This window comes from Lactuca saligna, chromosome 4 (genome assembly GCF_052625555.1).
Source record: "Lactuca saligna cultivar CGN05327 chromosome 4, ASM5262555v1, whole genome shotgun sequence".
Classification (NCBI taxonomy): Eukaryota; Viridiplantae; Streptophyta; class Magnoliopsida; order Asterales; family Asteraceae; genus Lactuca; species Lactuca saligna.
The window spans coordinates 231,996,308-232,012,484 of NC_136420.1; the positions used below are offsets into that span (position 1 = coordinate 231,996,308).

The 16,177-nt window shown below is 35.3% G+C and overlaps 1 long non-coding RNA gene across 2 annotated transcripts; it reads left to right on the forward strand.

Moving 5' to 3' along the window:
* Nucleotides 1–14,522: 14,522 nt before the first annotated feature.
* Nucleotides 14,523–15,576, forward strand: LOC145039048 (uncharacterized). Of its 2 annotated transcripts, none has more exons than XR_013679706.1 (3): nucleotides 14,523–14,690; nucleotides 14,811–14,895; nucleotides 15,198–15,576. It is a non-coding gene; the product is annotated as an uncharacterized LOC145039048 (long non-coding RNA). The 2 variants fall into 2 exon arrangements; XR_013679705.1 differs by having other exon boundaries at nucleotides 14,524–14,690; nucleotides 14,808–14,895.
* Nucleotides 15,577–16,177: the final 601 nt, after the last annotated feature.

The window sequence follows — 16,177 nt, forward strand, 5'->3', positions numbered from 1 at the left end:
TCAGCAAACGGTACACAAATCTTTGCATTTTCTGCATGTGGCTCGTGATGGGTTCACCATCCTTCATGCGAGTTGTTATCATGGAGGAGATGATTTCATACCTCTCTTGACGAGCACTTTGATGATATCGTTCCATGAAGTCTTGGTGCATATCATAGGGGTAGAAATCTTCATAGGATTTTTAGAGATCAGCGGTCATGGTGGCCATCATGATGCATGCCACTTTCGTGGCATCCCTTTCATGTGCCCTAAACTCAGTGATCTCTTGAGGAGTTGCGACTGTCTCATCAATCTCCTTAATCTCCTTATCGAGGACATATTCCTTGTCCTCGTAGTGAGTAATCATTCTGATGTTTCTGATCCATTCATTAAAGTTGGATCCATCAAAAGTGACTTTCCCACACAAGTTCATAAGAGAAAAAGAGCCATTAGGATTAGATCCAGAAGCAGCAGTGTTTGTAGACATCTGAGAAGAAGAAACGTTTAGTTTAGAAATATGAATAGTCCTTAATAAAACACCCAAATGTAGTATTAAGGCTGGGACCCAATCACAATATATTATACTTAGAAGAGGTATGCCGTAATCTAAGTAATAACATATTTGAAAGGTAGGTGAATGACGATTCACCAATTTCCACCAAAGTCGAAATATTAAAATATTTAATTTGGTTCTTAAAAACTCCTAGATTCTTTTGAGATTCAATGAACTTTTTCAAAGGCATGTTTCAATCTCGAGTGTGCCCTCCAAGTTTTGTGACTGGGATGCCGAGGATCACAAAACGAGGTGTGAAGTAACCATGCAAATTACTTGGTACCCTTAATAAATTACCCCTCAATCGATGTGCCGGTTAACCACACACGCTCCATCGATACTATGATAAATATTAAGTCACCCTTTACCTACCTTGTTAAGTCCAAGTTAGTGTGCCGGTTAACCACACACGCTCCACTAACGACTTAGACAAAGTGTAAAGTGTAATTTCATGGATTAGCACCTTATTCACATTTTTCCTAAAGTAACTAAGATTGGGAATTTAATAAAACATTTAGTTACTTTATAATATTCATCATACTTTTAATGAGAATTTATAAGTCCTTATCTTACCCGTTCGGCTAACGATCCTCCACTAGTCAAGCAAGCGGTGGGTGAGAGTGGACACCCATTAAGTTGCCATTTTATAGGCAACAACCTTATGCCCACCTTATAGACTAGCTTCGTGAATGAGGCATACTAGCGGTAAGACGAATTTGATCTTATACATCTATATATTATTATTAACTTATAATATTATAAGTATAAGGGTTGAATTTTAACTTTTAAAATCCTAAGGTTTGGAACTAAAGTTTAATATGACTTTACTTGTTCCAAAACTTGAGGGCAAGTTTTGTAAACTTTCAAAACTTTTCATTTCTTGTAACTTATGAGTTAAATAGAGTAATAAAAATGAAGAATCTTCATTTTTCTAACTCTTGTGTTCTTTTAATGGTTTTAATTCAAGTGTGACTCTTGGTTTTCCATAACTTGAGGACAAGTTATGGACTCCATTAAAACATATTATGATCAAGAATTAAACTACCACATAGGTTACAAATAATTCCTATGATCATCTAACATCATAAGATCAATAACATGAATATGAACACTTTCATGAATCAAAAATTACACATAAAACTTTGTAATTTTGATAACAAGTTGTTGTAAATAGATTAGCAAAGACATTACACCTTCTAAAACAAGTTTTCAAGTACCAAAACAATGTAGGGTAATGTTTCTAGTCCATTTCCAGCAACTAAAGTCGAAAATCTGCACCCTGTCGCTCCTACTCGTCGAGTGCATAAACCTACTCGCCGAGTAGGTTGAAGATACACATGAACTCGGCGAGTCCCCCCATGGACTCGACGAGTTCAACTAACAGACAACAAGTTTTTCGACTTTTTCAACTATATTGCATCAAGTATCAAACAAACAAGCCTAGGCTTTGATACCACTGATGGGTTTTGAGCATTCTAACACTTCCTAAGTGTACATGCAACCCTAATAAACCTTGGATCTATGTTTGTCTAAGATACATGCAAATAATTATTTTTCCAAGGTTCATATCCTAACTAGCATGGCATGGGGAACATGAATCAAATAAAGCTAGTAGAAATACTTACCTTGTAGTAGTAGTTGATTGCTTGGAGTTTTAGAGCCTAATACCAATAGTGTGAATGCCTCAAATGGAAATCACAAATCACCACAAACTTGGAACTTTGAGAGAATAGTCACTACTATCTTGAAATCAGCCCTCACCTCTACAAGTGTCAACTAGTTTGATTTCAAGAACCAAAGCCTCCTTTATATAGTGTGGTGGATTAGGGTTACATCCATGTAAACCCTAATACCCATGTCTCTTCATTTCCATGAGATCCATGGGTTAAAGCTCCATGGAGTATCCATGGACTTTTCCATGCAAGCCTAGCCCATTTCAAATAAGCATTAGCCCACACTATATAAATATAGAAGCCCATATTTAATTAGTAATATCTTTGATCTCTAAATTAATCCTAGATTAAATATAGATCAATACTACTTTAATAATATGATCTTATATTAATATATTAGAACTTATAATATATTAATAAATCATAACTTGTACTATTCTCAAATATTATCCATAAATTGTTCGGGTGAAGTGCAACCCAAATGGACCATGGCGGGTCGGGTCAAGTACATACCAAATATAGTTATGGACTTAGACACTATATCCAATAGAAATATGGGAAATGGATGTCAAAACCACTTTCCTTAATGGAAAGTTGGCTGGCGATGTTTACATGAGTTAGCCAGCGGGTTTTGTCAGCACAAAGTACCTTAATAGAGTGTGTAAGCTTGAGAAATCCATCTATGGATTGAAACAAGCACCTCATAGATGGTATCTTTGTTTCGATGAGAAAGTCAAAGAGTTTGGCTTTTCGAGGAGCGATTATGAATGTTGTGTATATGTCAAGGATAGTGGGAGTATAGTTAGTTTTTTTGGTACTATATGTGGATGACAGGCTACTCATAGGAAATGACATCCCAACTCTACAGGAAGTGAAGTCCTGGCTTGGAAAGTGTTTTGCTATGAAGGACCTTGGTGAAGCTGACTATATCCTAGGGATAAGGATTTTGAGAGATGGGAGTAAAAGACTAGTTGGACTTAGTCAGAGTACCTACTTGGATAAGGTGCTGAATAGGTTCAGCATGTAGAATTCCAAGAAAGGAGAGTTACCGATCCAGAGTAACTCCAGATTGAGTAAGCCTCAGAGCTCGAGTACAGAGGCTGAGATAGCTGAGATGATTCGAGTACCGTATGCTTCCGCTGTAGGCTCGATCATGTATGCTATGGCTTGTACTCATCCTGATGTGGCCTTTACTTTGAGCATGGTCAACAGATATCAGGGGAACCCTGGCAAGGCTCACTAGACTACGGTAAAGAACATTCTCAAGTACAAGCGGAGGACTAAGGACGGGGTCCTTACCCTCGACGGGAGTGATGACTTGAGAGTAGTAGGGTATAGTGATGCTAGCTTCCAGACTGATAGGGATAATTTCCGCTCTCAGTCAGGCTGGGTCTTTACCTTAAACGGAGTAGCAATTATTTGGAAACGTTCCAAGCAGGAGACAGTGGTTGATTCAACTTATGAATCAAAGTATATAGCGGCAAGCAAGGCAACAATGGAGGCTATATGGATAAAGAGCTTCATTGGAGACCTTGGAGTTATACCAGCTATAAAGGAGCCTATGGAGATTTTATGTGATAGTGAAAGTGCAGTTGCCTTAGCCAAGGAACCAAGGGATCACGGAAGATCCAGACACATCGACAGAAAATACCATTTCGTCAGACATCGAATAGAAGAAGGAATCGTCGTGGCAAAGAGGGTATCATCGGATGAGAACCCAACAGATCCCCTCACGAAGGGACTGGGTAGGGTTAAGCATATTCCGCATGCATGAAACATAAGGCTAAAGGATGCTATTAGTTTTGGAAATTAGATAGCTTTGAAATTTGTAAAGTGTAATTGACATTTGATGATAAATAAAAGTTGTTGTTTATTTATAAGTAAAGTGTTGCTATCTTCTATCAATCGTTTACTATCATTTCATTTTGCATGTTTTGACTTCCAGAATAATTATGTTATGGCATATCATATAATTCAAATTCTCCACAGTCGGTCACATGTTGGAAGTAGATATGAATTAAGACTATCATGAAGTTGGTTGTAGATGTCTAAGGTGTTGGACATAGCTAGAGTTGTTAAAACACTCATGAGTGATCATAAGTTCTGAGTATTAGATTCAACCCACGCTCACTTGTATCACTTCATGGAATTTATCTCGAGTGACCGTGAGACGGTAATATCATATAAGTCTTCAAACCTAGAGATATGAGTTGTTGACTATGCATTGGTTATACATTGATTGTATGAAAACACATTGGTAACTCGGTGTTATAAAACGTGCCTTTGTGTATGATTCAACAAGTAGTACAACAAGCATATGAGTCGAAGTTTATCAGTTCCTTCTTGGACTAGAAATGATATCTGGCCCCCTCACTGATTTTGTGTTGACTTATGTACCGGGCCTGGTCAGAACTAAATTGATGTGTTCGATTAAGTTCTATGTCAAACAAATCCAAAATCGGGAAACAAACTGCTGGACAATAAGTAAGACATTGTTCCATGTATTTGCCCGGCTGATATCTAGAACAGAGGATTATATGATCACTTATGTTAAATGGCATATCATCATCATCTCAGTTCCGCGAGACCTTGAAAGAGCTACAATTGCTAATCGGTTCCTAAAGTCATTCTTGTAGTTATAGTTATTAGACTTATCCAAGTGGGAGACTGTTGGATTAGGTGTCTAAGTTCATAATTATTTATGGAATGTACTTGACCAGGTTAGCATGGTCCATTTCGGGTTGCATGGCATTGCAACACTTGGATAGACTAAATGAGAGAAAGGACACTTAAGGTTTATTAATATATTATAAGTTTTAATATACTAATAATATTATTTAATTAGTTTGGATCAAGAATCAATTTAGAATTAATTTGGTGATCAAAAGGAGACTAATTAAATATATGGGATTGATTGTGAAAATCATATATTCTTTTACTGAGGGCTAATGATCCATGGTTTATTGAATTGGGCTAAAACCCATAAGGTGCTCCATGGATAGTCCATGGAGGTTATAAACTCGTGGATCATGGAATATGGAAAGCCATGTCAATTAGGGTTTACATGATGTAACCTTACTTGTGACACAACTATCAAAGGACCCCATGGGCTACCAAAATCGGCACTACGTGTAGAACAAGAGGGCTAGCCGATTTTGAGTGATAGTGTACTTCTATCAAAGTTATTCCAAGGGTTGTGGTGTTGTGTGGAGCATTTGAGGCATCACACTTGAGGTGCTATTCTCACAAGGTTCTCAAGGAATCCATGCAACAAGAAAGGTATGTTCTTCTACTAGATTTTATGTTTCAAAGTTCCCTATGTCATGCTAGTTAGGTTAACAACCTTGGAAAAATCAAATTTGCATGTATCTTAGTAAAACATAGATCCAAGGTTTCTAGGGTTGCATGTACACCTTAGGAGCATCAGAATGCTCAAAACCCATCAAGAAGAATACCTTTCTTGTTAACTAGTAGTAACAAGTAATCATTTCCTTGATCTTGACCTTCAAAAGCTTAGTGCCTGAAGTGTTGCACCTCTAATGGAGTCATAAACACCACAAGAAAAGAATAAGGAGAAGGAGAGTAGAATTTTAGCTAGGGTTTCCCATGGAAGCAGTGGCTGCAATTGAGAGGTCAGGGGGCCTTTAAATACTAGTGGCTGCTAGAGTTTCTAGGTCGAAACCCAAATTCTTGATATAAGCTCCAAGCAGTTCATGAACCCCTTTTATAGAAGGCCTTGGATGATTTCTATAGGGCCTACTATAGATTTCATCCAACCCTTTACAAGGGAGCCCAGCAGCCCAATATTGTAACTATCAGTGATCAACAATATCAGTCCCTAAACTTTTAATCAGTCTCTTTTGATCACTAAATTAACTCCAGATTAATTTCTGATCAATACTAATTAAATAATATGATTTCTCAAATAATATATTATTCCCATAATATATTAATAAAGCATTTAAATAACCTCTTTCTCCAAAACTCATTTTGTCCAGTTGCTATGGTGAAGGCAACCCAAATGGACCATGCTACTATCGGGTCAAGTACATACCAATTATAGTTATGGGCTTAGACACCTAATCCAACAGTCTCCCACTTAGATAAGTCTAATAACTATAATTGCAAGTACGACTTCAAAATCCAATTAGCAATCATAGCTCTCAAAAGCCATTGTCGAACTCTGACCTAGTCAATGATGCATCCTTTAGATAAGGGATCATATAATCCTCTGTTCTGCAAGATATCGTGTGGACAAAGACATGGAAAAGAATAATTCTCAATGTCCAACCATTTGTTTACCGACTTATGATTTGTTTGACATTGAACTTAATATGAACACATCAATTCAGTCCTGACCGGGCCCGACACATAAATCAACACAAAATCATTGAGGGGCCCAATATATCACTTTTACCCTCCTAGGATAAAAGGAATAGATAAACTTTTACTTATATTTTTGTACTATTTACTCATCAAATCGTACACAACAATACGTTTTATAACATCAAGTTATTGATGCATTTACGCATTATTAATGCACAAATGACTTGTAAACAACTCATATATCTCAGTTTAAAGATTATACGATATTATCGTCTCACAATCACTTGTGATTTCCATGAAGGGATTCAAATCAACGTGGGTTTAATCCACTACTCAAATCTTATTTCAGAAGTACTCATGTACGTTGCAACAAACCTTTTCTATGTCTAATGTAACAACCCGTCATTTCAAATCAGTAAAAATCGAGTCTTGTAACCTCTTTGAAAAAGGGATTGGAATATCATCGAAAAACGAAATATTCAAAAGCTCTGTTTGGAGTATGCTATGTGGTAGGTATAGTCTTAAGGTTTCCAAACATATAAATAACACAAAAATCCAGGTTATAACGAAGAAGTTATGACCATCCTAAGTTTTCCGACAAAAACCGGCAATACGAAGATACGTAAAAACGCAAAGTTTCAATAAAACACTTTCTGACCTTAGGTGTCTAAATGAAAGTCATAGATATCCTTAAACTACAAACGTGCATAAAAAGAACGCTCAAATCGGACATCGTATGAAAAAGTTATGAATTTTTAAAGAAATTCCTTAATCACGTCATTTTAATAAATAAATAATAAAAATAATTTCGGAAAACGGAGTTCGTATGAAGGAGATATGAATTTTTTGAAGTTTGATAAATAATTAATATATATTTTTATTCAAAAATTCGGTATTATCCGAAGCCTGAGTCACGCGCGTACGCCCAGCGTACACGAGTACGCCCAGCGTACTCGAGGCCACGGCCTCGGATCGTCCACGTCGCCCCTATGCGAGCATACCCCCCCCCCCCCTCGTCCCGTCCGAAGTCCGAGGCAGTCGAGGACTCGGTTACGCGTGACGTACGCGTACGCCCCGCGTACTGAGGCGGTTCCAGCCCCCTATAAAAGGGATGCGAGGGTTCCCGGAAAAATTGCTCATTCTCTCTCCTTTTGCTTGCGTTTTGCCTCGTTTTCTGTGCTTGCACTACCCCGAAGCCCTGGTCATTTTGTGCAAGTCCCGAAGGTCGATTTACTCCCGAGAATCCCGAGGAAAATCCATTTCCCGAGACGAAACTCTGCTCGGTTTTCCACCTTGCTATCTTCAAACTTTCAAGTGAGTTCATACCCCTTTCAAACACACTTTAAATACATTTTAAATGCATTTATACTCTTTTAGGGGGGGGGGGAATACAAGTAAACATACGGTTACTATCGTGTATTTTATAAAGTTTCACTTCGCTTGTTTTACCGAATAAATCACTTGGAACTCATTACTATTATGGAAAACTCTTGTCATACTTTGTCTGCATTAGACTTACGCAAAGTATATAATTATTTCAAAGTACCTTTCATTGTTAAGTCGTTTTATACATTCTAAAAACTTATGATTTATGCTTTGTCAAACATTGTGAAAAAGGATAAACTTTGCATACAAAAACTATCACTTTAATACAGGCTTAGTTGAGAATCCATGAGACGTGTATATCTTCAAACGTTACTTTTCTTTATTAGAAAGTAATGCTGCAAGTCCTGTCTATAACCAGAGTCTCCCGTTCGGAGAACGTGTCAAATGTGTATAGATCTATACGGGAAGTCATGATCCCGCGCCCTGACTGTTAGCTACAGTCCGTCCTTTGGGTGACAGTTGTCATAACGCTGCGACGCCTGAAGAACGTCGTTACAAGCATATTATGTTTATATGGTTATAAAACTCATCGGATATACAATTATTATGGTATTATGCTTTGGTGAACGAGTAGCTATTAAAACTATTCTTCATCTAACAAATGCGATCTTCGTATAGCTTTATTATATAAAACTATGACACAACCTTTAAGAACGACTGTTTCTTGCAAATTTCGGTCTTAAAGACTACCAGTCATGTTAGGAAAATAAGGGTTTTCCTGTATAAAAACCAAACAACTAATAGGAAAATAAGGGATTTTCCTGGTGCAATTATTTACAACTTATAACACGAACATTCATATGCATTTCATACTTTTATAAGAGAATTAGGGTTTTTCTTGGAAAACACAACAAATCATATCTTAACCATTAGGGAAAATATGGGATTTTTTGGATCTAATACATTCATTTTCAACACAACAAGTCATAACTCTTCACACTTGAAATACTGAGTTTTCTGGAAAACATACACCCATTTTGGAATGGCATCCAATTTTTCTAAACTACTTATGAACTCACCAACTTAATTGTTGACACTTTTTCTTTGAATTAACTTGTATTCTCAGGGAACCGCTAAGCAGGTTTGGAAATCAACTTTTGGGATTAACGCGCTGGCGTTAATTACTTCTTTTGAATGATGTTTATGTATTTATCTTTTGAACATGTAATGAATACAATTATGTAAACATCTTGGAAACTTTAATATATATATGGTGGTGTGTACTTTCCTTTCTATGAACTGTTATGATGCTGAATATGACGTCCTCCGCCCCCGAACGTTTCCGCCGTTCTGGTTTGGGGGTGTGACATCTAAGCACTTAGACAATCTACTAACCAATTCATGACAGTCTAACCTCATAACTTACTCGCAAAGTATGATCGACCGTGGATAATTTGAACAATCTAATTATTCATGAAGTAAAACATGCAAAATTGAAACAATAGTAAACAATTGACACAAGATAGTAAACTTTACTCATAAATAAATCTCCATTACTTAATCATCAAATGTCAATTACATTTATCTATTACAAGTTTCTAAACATCTATCTAATCACTAAAACTAATATCGTCCTTCAGACTAATCCTCCTCGCATTATGTAGGTGCTTAACCCTGCACATACCATTTCTGAGAGGATCTGTTGGGTTCTCCTTTGACGGTACCCTCTTGACTACGAGGAGTACCTCTTCTACTCAATGTCCGATGAAGTGGTATTTTATTTCGATGTGTATGGATCTACCATGATCCCCAGGTTCCTTCATTAAGGCAACTACTCCTTCGTCATAATAGAAAATCTCCATAGGATCCTTTATAGCTGGTACAGCTCCAAGGTCTCCAATGAATTTCTTCAACCATACCTCCTCCTTCGACGCTTCGCTCGCTGCTATGTACTCTAATTCACACATTGAATCAGCCATGGTCTTCTGCTTGGAACTTTTCCAAGTAATTTCTCCTCCATTTAGGGTAAATACCCAGCCCGACTGAGAGTGGAAGTTATCTCTGTCGGTCTGAAAGCCGACGTCACTATACCCTATCACTCTCAAGTCATCACTCCCACCAAGTGTAAGGACCCAATCCTTAGTCCTTCGTAGGTACTAAAGAATGTTCTTAACTATTTCCAGTGATCTCTACCTGGGTTCCCTTGATATCGGCTAACCATGCTCAACACAAAAGCCACATCAGAGCGAGTACATGTCATAACGTACATGATCGAGCCAATGGCAGAAGCATATGGCACTCGACTCATTTCCGCTATCTCGACATTAGTACTCAGCATCTGAGTCTTACTCAGCTTGGTATTGCTTTGGATTGGAAATTCACCTTTCTTGGAATTCTTCATGGTAAAACATTTCAACACCTTGTCCAAGTAAGTACTTTAACTAAGTCCTATTAGTCTCCTACTGTTATTTCTCAAAATCCTTATCCCAAAAATGTAAGCGGCTTCTCCTAGATCCTTCATAGAGAAACACTTCCCAATCCATGACTTAACCTCCTGTAAGGTCGGGATGTCGTTTCCTATGAGCAGTATGTCATCAACATACAAAAATATAAAGCTAACTATACTCCCACTAGTCTTGACATACACACATGACTCATCCTCGCTTCTCGAAAATCTGAATTCTTTGACTTTCTCATCGAAACAAAGATTCCATCTCCGAGATGCTTGCTTTATCCATAAATGGATTTCTCAAGCTTGCACACTTTACTACGGTACTTTGCGTATACAAAACCCTCTGGCTGACACATGTAAACATCTTCAACCAACTTCCCGTTCAGGAAGGCAATTTTGACATCCATCTGCCATATTTCATAATCATGAAACACAGCTATGGCCATAATAACCCTAATAGACTTGATCTTGGCCACTGGTGAGAATGTATCATCATAGTTAACCCTCAGGGTTTGAGTAAAGCCATTTGCAACCAGCCGTGCCTTGAACGTATGCACTTTCACATCCATGTCGGTCTTCTTCTTGAAGACCCACTTGCACTCGACCGTCTTATGACCTGATACATTGTCAACCAAGTTCCAAACTTGATTGTCATACATGGACTGAATCTCGATGTCCATTTCCTCTTTCTATTTTTCAGACTCCGGGCCTGCCATGGCTTCCTTGTAGTTGTTAGGTTCATCCAAATTTATCAGTGTACTATCACTGATAAATGTATCACCTTCAGCAGTTATATGGAAACCATAATTTATCAGTGTACTATCACTGATAAACGTATCAACTTCAGCAATTATATGGAAACCATACAACACAGATGGAACACTAACTCTACTGGAATGTCTTAGAGATAAGGACTCGTCAACTAGTTCAACAAGAATCTCTTCCTCAAGTTGAGCGCTAGTGTTAGAGGTTCCTTCATCGCTTAACTCTTGAAGCTCTCCAAGTTCAATTTGCATCCCACTATCCTCTTTGCATATGAGTTCTCTTTCACAGAAAACCCCTCTCCTTGCTACGAAGACCACGTTGTCACTTGGTCTGTAGAAAAGATATCCAAAAGACTTATGTGGGTATATGTATGCACGACGTATGCTCAACGTACGCATACATACACACAGCAAACTCAAATAACTCCTCTTTTTCGATTATGTAACGTCTCGTAAATAAGACCCGAAAATCTTTCAATTTTACATTCTTAAAACAGTAAACCATATCATTGTCAAGGTAATCAAATTTTATCAATACATCATCATTATCAGAGTAAATCACAAAATATGGAATCGAGTGGTGTGTGCTTTGCAATCATCTCGGGCTCTTTCCTTTGAAACCAGAAGTACCTGAAACATAAACTGAAAATCGTAAGCACAAAGCTTAGTGAGTTCTCTAAAATACCACATACCAGACACATCATACTTATAACAAGCCCCACCCACTGAGTATAACGGGTCTCATCCAACAATATACAGAGTTTGATCAAGTTAAAAAACAAGAATATACATATTTTGAAGATTGGGTTTACCATAGAATGTAGAGTTTGATTACTAACAAGTCCAATGTCACAAACCTATTAATCCATGTATACATAAATTCGTGCGGGAGGTAATAAATTATAATATATAGCTAAAAATGAAAGACTTTATTAATAACAACTATCTTTAATAAAATAATACAACTTTTTCAAGTATGTTGTGGAGCTTATTCTATCCCAGACATTGTGCATCATCGGTTGAATTTTATTGCCACAGTACTACCACTTAACACCAAAATCAGACCACAATGCAATCCATGTGAACCATTGTTTATTCATAAGCTTTTGAATGGACTTCGATCTTCTGGAATGTATCGTTCTTTCTGTATTGACAATCGGAACCGTATGCGTTGGTTTTCAATTCACACCTAAATGTAACAATATAATTTAGTCCATGTACTTTTAAGTAGTATCATATTAGTCCCTCTATGTTTTTTACAAACAATATAAACAACCTTAACAAGAAAGAATATGAAAATTTTGATTGCAATATAAAATTTAAACCCAAGAAGATTGTAGTTAAAAACACGATTTCATCTCTAAATACTATTTTATGCATAAACATTATAAACATACGAATATACATCAAATATATTTAAATATTTATTTGCAATTATATGATTAAATAATTTATATAATTTATTTCTTAAACTATAGATATCTTATAATCAACTCAATCATTTATACAAACATCTTTCAATCTGAGACCTAAAATAATTAAGTTACATCCCAGTTAGGCTTGACAATCGTTTCGTGTTTGGGTTGGCGTGTCACTGGTTGACGGGTTGGCGGGTCAAAATATGCCAACCCAAACACGACCCATTTAAATATACAGGTCACGGGTTGGCGGGTCACGTGTTGGCGGGTTTGGAACATAAACTCATATATGACCTGCCAACCCATTTATTTATATGGGTTCATAGGTTGGTTGGTTCGTGGGTCAAATTTGGGTTCGTGGATCCGAATTTTAGACATTTAAGTCTTAAACATCCAAATGAAAATTATAAACATTCATAAAAACATGTTACAGACTTAGCCTTATAGGTTACGACTTACGACCTTAGACCATTCACCACGACTCAAAATATCAAAACAGTCAAATTGTCTATGAATCAATGATATATATATATATTATATAATACTTATTAAATATTCATACTTGATACATAAATACATTTAAAAATAAAATATTTTTTTTATTAAGAATATAAACGGGTTGGCGGGTCAACCCGTTTATTTTTTGAGAAACTCATATATGATCCGTTTAATAAACAAGTTGGCGGGTTGGCGGGTTGAAAAACTCAACCCAAACCCATTTATTCCGTGTCGTGTCGCGGATCGTATCGAATGTCGTGTCGAGAATTGTCAGCCCTAATCCCAATTACTACGTACAACATCTACGCAATATAGATACAACCATTTACATTAAGCAAACAATGACCAAATTTGAAAAAATTAACAAAATTTAAGTACTATAATATTATATTGCATATACTTACATACTTATCATAATAATAATAATTTATTATAACATAAATCTTCAAAAAAAACATATTTATATTTTTACCTTTTAAATTAAATATTAATGTTTTTGCAGATACATCAAAGGACCCTAAAGAAAGAATTTTTTTTTTTTAAATTATATTTAGATAACAAGAAATATTTCAAAATTTATGCTAAACTATTATATTTATTTTACTACGCTACATTTTTTTTTGTTGATATTTTATTTTATTTTATTGTCTATATAATGATTATAAAAATTAAGGGTGAACAAAAACCGTACCGCAACTAAAATTAACTGCAAAAACCGTATATACCGCAATAAAAATCGATGGTGAGGTTTTCTGGTTTTCAAAAACCGCAAATTTGCGGTGCTGTGCGGTTATTAGTTTTCAAAAACCGCGAAGAAAACCACATCGCACCGCATATATTATATACGTTTTTATTAATTATCAATATATTAAATATTAAAAATAAAACAAGTTTCATTAATGAATGAATGATAAAATTCTAGAAGACAAAAGTATTGGTTTTTTGTGTGTTTAATTTTGGAGAATGATAAAATTTCACAATTTTAAGATATTTATTGTTAATTACCAGTGATTTCATGTTTTTAAGATAATAGTTGTTTGTGATTTAAGTTAATTGTCTTATAACTTATTTATTTTTTTATTTTTATTTTTTAAATTATTACAAATAATTGTTTGAACTCTTAAAACCATTTGAACTCTAAACTGTGGTTAAAAACCACACAAAATAATCACACCAAATCCATGCGGTTAATAACCAAATAACAAAAAAAAAAAAAAAAAAAAAAAAAAAAAACGCACCGCAAAGAATAACCGCCTAACCACACCGCAAAAATAACCGCACCAAACGGTTTTGAAAATGAATTAACCACATTTGTGGTTAGTGGTGAGGTTTTGGTCAATAACCGCACCGCACTCACCCTAATAAAAATAATACCCATGATTTCCACGGATTATAATCTAGTTATTTTAAATAAACAATTGCAAACAGCCCATTGTTTACATTGTTTTATGATTATAGTAAAGGAAATTGAGTGGATATAGATAGAAAATCCAACAAATAAATATCAAACCAAACACTCTACTTGACTAGGCCATTGGTAGGGCCGCATAAAGATTATCTACACGCTTTCCGCGTAGTAGTACCCATGGAAAGAAATCGTGTTATCCATGAATCAACCAAAACAAGCAAATTACATATGAACTGCTCCCCCCTCTACAATCTACATCAACAATGATTTTACCTCGACAATCTCAAGTACAGGTCTCTTTTTCATTTATACAAAAACTTCAATCCATTTTCTTCCATAATCATGCATATTACCTGCATTTATGTTTTTAAATATTTGGCAATCTGAAGAAAATATTTCATGATTGATAGAAGGTGATCAAGTGGTGGCAAAAGTTCACTATCTATCTTCGAAAAATTTGGATCCGTGTAGCTGTGCGTTTCGGAGTTCCAAAATCCGGTAATTCAATTCCTTACATTTGGCTTTCATTGTATCGTTTTTTGGTTCTAATTTATTACATCGGAGTTTATTCTTTTGTTTCATAATTGGCATTAAGGAAGCAGATTGTTCTACTAAATTACAACATAATTTGAGGATAATTTAAAAAATATTATTTTACATTTAGTTACTTTGTCCTAGAAAAAGTATTGATACCTTAAATCATCACTAAGATATATTTGATTTGGTAAACAGTCCTATAATCTCACTCTAGATCTATGTGTATTTCCATTCTAGATTTGAAGTGTTTGTTTTGGATGTAGGGCTGGGAAGGCTACACCATGAGATTATGAGGTGTGAATACGAGGACGTACATGTACTTTGGAAGTTGTTGAAGGAAAATGAGAAAGGGCTCTCAGGAGATCTTAGAAGCAAGAAAAATAGAACTTGTTCGAAATTGGTGCATTGGGTTGGCCGTAGATCACCATTCATGAGATTTTGATGTTTTTCTTCTCTGTCAATGGAACAAACAAAGATAGTGTTGGATGAGTTGGTTTGATTTTAATGATTTCTTTTTTATCAGAAATGATAGATAACTATATTGACTCAACGATGAATATATCAGGAGATTTAGAGCTGATATCTATTCCACATTATTTTACATTTTTGGATACCATACAAAATTACAACATTACTTTTGCTTTTGGTCGGATCTTCCATAGGCGTTAGAATATTTGTGAATAATTTGGTCATTTACAAATGATTCTATTTTTTTTTTAGAATCAAGTTATTTAGTACTTGGTATTAGAACCTATGGTTATTATTTAAGAAAAAACGATAACTATGATCAACATGTTTACCTTTCATAAATTTTCAAAATATGTTCAAATCGTTTTTTAAAATATTTTTAATAATTGATAATTGTTTTATGTCTTACAATAATTATAATAACTAAAAAAACTGATTATATTGCCCCTACGTCTAAATTGGTGGATCATTTACTTCTAAATTGTTGGAATTTTGTCATTTTGATAAGTACAACACATCATCTTCATCTCTCTTTCCAGAATGTATGAATTGATTGTTTAGTTTTTATTGTTGTCGAATATTGATATGTAGTAGCTGGAGGATACTTTAAATATTAGATTTGATATATATATATATATATATATATATATATATATATATATATATATATATATATATATATATATATGTGTGTGTGTGTGTGTGTGTGTTAGATTATTGTATTTTAATTATTTATTGTGTAGATGCAGGATTGATTGTGCACCAATCATTTTAG